The sequence below is a fragment of the Crocodylus porosus genome, unplaced genomic scaffold (assembly GCF_001723895.1).
Source record: "Crocodylus porosus isolate Cpor-Errol unplaced genomic scaffold, CroPor_comp1, whole genome shotgun sequence".
Taxonomy (NCBI): Eukaryota; Metazoa; Chordata; order Crocodylia; family Crocodylidae; genus Crocodylus; species Crocodylus porosus.
Window position 1 is genome coordinate 130,392,576 of NW_017728931.1, and position 5,483 is coordinate 130,398,058.

Consider the following 5,483-nt stretch of genomic DNA (forward strand, 5'->3'; position numbering starts at 1 on the left):
ATCCCTCCTGTATAGGGTATAGCCCTCTATACCCGTGGTCCAGTCATGGTGATTTTTAGAACTGCTGAACATGCTCTGAAGGTGTCCCAGGTGAGGCACTAGAAGATGAGGCACCCAAAAATTATAAGTCATTTTTGAAAACCTTGATCCAGGCTCTTTGATGTCTTTCCTATATTCATAAGGCCTGGTGAAAAGCCCTCTGTCATAAAGGGAATACCCACCAATGGCTTGTTTGAGCTTTGCTACGAGGTCCGTACGCTCAGGAAAGGATGGGCATCATACTGGTCACTTTTGGAGCCTTCCTTCACAGAATTGTTGAAACAAAAAGAAACCTTTGCAAAGTTTGAACACAAAACAAGCCTGTTCCCCAGACCAAAACAGGCCACAGAGTCCTTTCTCTTTGTGCTGTTCCCTCCTGCTCCCAGGCCAAACACAGAAACCAACCTGCCTCCTGCAGCTGAGCTTTCCCCAGCCCTTTATAGAAACCACTTGACCTTTCCCCAGCTGGGTCTGTTAATTGAACTGGACTAGCTGGCCTCAGGAACCACTGGCACTTAAATGAACAGACCACCCTGTCACAGCCCCAGAATTCAAATAGGTTTTTGTGCGTGTTAATTACCATTTTTGGGAGGGGAAGATGGGCAATGTGGATTTGATCAATTTTTAACCAGCTTGAAAATGAAAAGCAAGGCACTACAGTATATCAATCAGGGTTTCTGTTGACATGTAGCAATGTTTCAGCAAGCAAACTTTCAGCGTATAGTTTGCTATATTAATTTTGTATGTACCCTACTCCACACCCAAAATGTTATTCTGAGGGCTCTTACCTGATGATCTCAGCCATGAAATAAAGCCACATGAGGCAACCGTTCATACCCCCAGGCACACCTTTTTTTTATCATACAGTATCATTTAATAAGCTCACCGTGGGTCAATCTATGAAAATTGGCACAGCTTCATTGAAGTCAATGGAGCTTGCTAATTAACATCAGCTGCAGTTCTGGTTCCTGGTAGCAGGCTGAAAGCATCATAAAATGCATAGGACTCGCACATGCGCTCCTTACTTATTTTAGAAAACACTTGCTCATGCAAATCTTTCTCAGTGACTTTAACTGTCACCATTTATACAAGACAGTGTTCAGCATTAGATGAAACTTAACCTTGTGCTGAGGTATATGCATTGCTTAAATCCTGACAGTCCAATTTAAATAGGGCTTAAACAGGAAATAAGCTTTATATTAGCATTCTGCACAGAACTAGTTTCACCCCAACACTAGTAAGGATACCAGAATCTGAAGACTAGATGGGGAAAAATACTGGATAAGCTGAGGAATGGCCTGCGTGACCTAATAGATCATTTTCCCCCTCCTAATTGCTACAATCTCTACATGCATACGCACAAAAATGTGACCTCACAAAATCAAACATTCACACAGAAGCAAAACTCTTAACTTTGTAAGACCAGAGTACATTCAATTTGGGTCAATCAGGTTAAAATTTTCACTAATTAGCATAAGCACTCCCAGAAGCTGTAACTTTTTCTTTTGAATTTGCATTCTACTGGCAGTGAAAAAGGTTGAGAAACATTTCCCTGTCTTTGAAATTATCAGTGAAAATGAACAAAGCCATTTCCAGGCTCAGCCTTATAAATAAAAGCCCTCCCCGGTTGGTGCATATAAGGACAAACATATTAGCCTCCAATGAGAAACAGCTTTTAGTAAGTGAAGGAAAAAGCCCCCAGGTGGTCTTCAAAGAAAATAAAAACCAAGGTTTATGCACCAACTCTGTCAATGAATGCAGAGCCAGCTTTGTGGTCTAGGGGTATTGCAGCCAGGTGTCCTGAATGACTCCAAAGAGACTTGCACCAAGGATGTCTCAAACAAATATCCTCTCCTAGATTTATAGGGCAGATCAGTGATTTTCTGCTAGGGTGCCATGGCACCCTAGAGTGCCTTGAGATCCTTTCAGGGGTGCTGCACAACCCGTTTGCACTGTTAGGTCTGCAAACATGTTTCACAAGATAAATCCAGAGATTTCAAACAGAAACCCATAGCGTTAAAATCATTCTGACCTATGGAGTTCTTTACAACAGAAGAATTGCTTTATTATTTTTCTGTATCCAGGAAAAAATGAATGGAAAAACTAAGAGCTGACATTGTCTGGGGAGTGCCTCAGGTCTAAAAACGTTGAGAGCCACTGGGATAGATACTGGTAGAAGAAAGACCTCTTTCTCAATCCTACTCAAAATTAAACAGAGGGTATAGCTTGCTGTAACAACTGTATTGCTATTAGAGGATACTGATACAAGCTGTTATGATGTGACTTATGTCTGTATGATTCTGTAGTAAAAAAGTTCCATTTTAAACACTACTTCATTCAGAGTTAAAGCCAGAGTGATTTAGCTCACTTGTATCACTACAGGCTCAAGCCAAGGTAATGGTAATTGTAACACTCGTTGACTGCTCCGCAGCAGCAGTTTACCCTTCCTTTTGTAAGACAGCTAAAACGTGTATTCATCCATACACAGAATGATAAGATTTTTGCAGCCTAAGCTGGTAACAGCAAAAGGTCCATGGATTCAAGGCTTGATCCTTTGGGGGAAAGACTAAAATCCTAGAATCGTAGAAAATGACTTCGATGGACTTTGAGCATAGAGGACAGAAAGTTGCTTAGTATTCATTAAAACATCACCAAGGTGACTGGGAATTCAGGGATTTTAGCCACTTTCAGAGTTTTACAGGCTTATAGAATCTGATTCTCCATGCCTGTTCCTTGCTTGTAATTTTTTTTGGTTTGGTTTGGTTTTCTCTTACACAAAACCCTTTTTAAATGTAGTTTTGCTGCATGTAGATACACTTCCACTTAAGCAGGTTTCAAGACAGAGAAAAGAAATGTTCTGACATTTAGAAAAATAATACAAGTCATGAAGGCATCTGGTCTTCCTGGCATGGATTTCACTGCATTTCACTTACCCAGGCCAAATACAGCAATCCCAATTCAGGGAAAGCTTCCACTGATGACAGTTATGGATTTTGCCTGAATAAAGTCTGCCAGTTGTAACCCATAGCATTTAATTGGGCGCTCTTCCTGCCAATGCAGTTCATCACTTATTTTAGGTGTTCATTTAGACAAAAAAATTTCATTTGATAAATACTTGCCTTTGGACGGTGCTCATCAGAGAATATGCTCTGAAAAAAAAAGAGCTACTGCAAAATATGTTGGAGAAGAAGAATTACTTAAGGAATTTCTGATTGCTATGATAAATGCCCCAGGATTAATAAGAGAGAAGCAGAAGCAGATGCATCTGTAGATTAAAATAATGCAATACTATGAAGCATTTGACATATACCATGGACAGTGAATGAATCCATCAGCCATGGCTCCTAGTCTCATTAAGCTTGCTGTTGGCCCAGCCAAAAGAACCGTATTATATAAACATCATCACATAGCATTGGCATGACTGCAAATATCACTAATTAACTGCTTGCTTCTGAGTGATGCAAGCCTTTCCCTTTCTTTATTAAGCTAGTTTTCCTGTGGATAGATGTTATAGTACAAGTGATTTCCTTCCCAAAAGGTCATTAAATGTGATAAATACATGAGCACAACGTTTCCTCCCTAAGTCAGGAATCCAGCAGTTTTGCAGAGTGAGTCTTTTATGTAATATCTCCTTGTAGCTAATTTGGCAGGTCCAGCCACCACCAGTAGTGTCAACTGATTTAACAAGAGGTACCTTAAAGGTAGATTAAGTACTACTGTGTAAATAGAGACCAAGGTTAGCTTTTGATGGAAGACAAATATAAATGACTCTCACTGCTCAGTGTGTTTCTTACTCATGGAAATGTCTTGGTACATTGTTATCATGGAGATTTCAACTTGTGACCAACAATACTTTTATAAACAGATCTGCCTGATAAATGACCATTCTCTAAATATTTGAAGGATTAGGCTATCATGTTCTTTTGAACCCAATGGATCTTAAATGATTTAGATCTGTATCCTTGCAATAATGGGAGCTCTGCATCACACCTCCAATTTTCATCCAGGAGTTATTTCCTTTTTAACTTGTTAAGGGAGTATAGAGCCTTTCTTTATAAGCCACTGTTTTGAACGCAGTTCATATCCATAGTAAACAAAAGTTATCGTCTGGTGGCAATTCAGTGTAACTTGATTTGGTGGTCTTCATGCAACTACTAGTGTACTATTGCCCACATTATGAATGGACCCACCACAATTGGTACCTTTGTTAGCAGTGTTGTCAAAGAAGCCAAGGATCAGATAAGCATGAAACTGTAGTATCCTTTTACCCCTAGATATACCCCTCATCCTCCAGGGAAGGATTAAGGTGTTTTTATGGGAGAATTAAAGGGAAGCTTATACTGTCTTCATGCACCGTTCTGATCAGTGGATAAACAAAGGGCTCAACTCTCTAGGCCTCCTAAGACAGCATTTATTATCATTTAAAAATATTTACAATGTACCGATTTTTTCTCAAATACAAGAGACTGTTTGTATGACAGTCTCTTGAGCTTTGTGCCTCAATATGGGAGAGATTGAAAGGGGTTCCTCTATCTACAGCGGGAAGTGAATATTGTGAATGGATAGCTACTCTTCGAAACATTTGAAAAGATAGTGGGGAAAAATAAGGAAACAGAAAATACTATTCCTTCTTCTTGAACATAATATCCGCTTACAGAGAACTGTGGTCCTTAAAAAAATCCACAGTTTATTCTCTGATTGTGTTCTGTCATAAATCATGTGGACAGATGTGTGCCTTAGTCACGCATCAAGGTTGATTACCATTGCTTTAGGTTTATAGAACACAGGCTAAGGTTTAGGTTTTTTTTCTTGTAACATTTAATTTCTTCGGTTTTATAGCACAGAAAATGTAATACCCCATGCATTTTTCTTTGTTACGACACATCTGTACTATAAAAGCAATATTTACATGGTGAAGTTTTCTGCTGTCCTCAACAAGATGCGAAAGTCGTATTGGAGTCTGCCTGTTCCGTTCCTGAGCATAACACATTTTTGGTGTCCTCGTGTGGTCTAAAATAGCAATTTTCAAAACTCTGAAGTCACGTCTTCTCTCTGCCTTCAACATTTTGAGGAGCAATGCAACATCAGATTGTACAAGTAGATATATGTATCTAGGGAACAAGTGTTTACCAGTATAGTGGTTTCGTCCTGCTGAATTCTTTCCCCAATTACTCAAGGTTTTTTGTAAAATTATAGGGTATACATTAATGTTTCTAAATCTCACTATGCCAGCCCAGCAAGAATTGTGTGCGTGTATGGGGACAGTTTTTTTTTTTTCTGGGGATGGGGTGGGGGGTCATCCCGGGGTGGTTGCTGACCAAAGGAAAGTCTCGAAGAAGAGAGAAATATATCAGGGATAGTGATCCAACCTCGGTTATTATAGTTAGTCATAGCTGGCATCGAGAAGAGATTAACATGAGGTTACTCAATATTTCTATTAGATA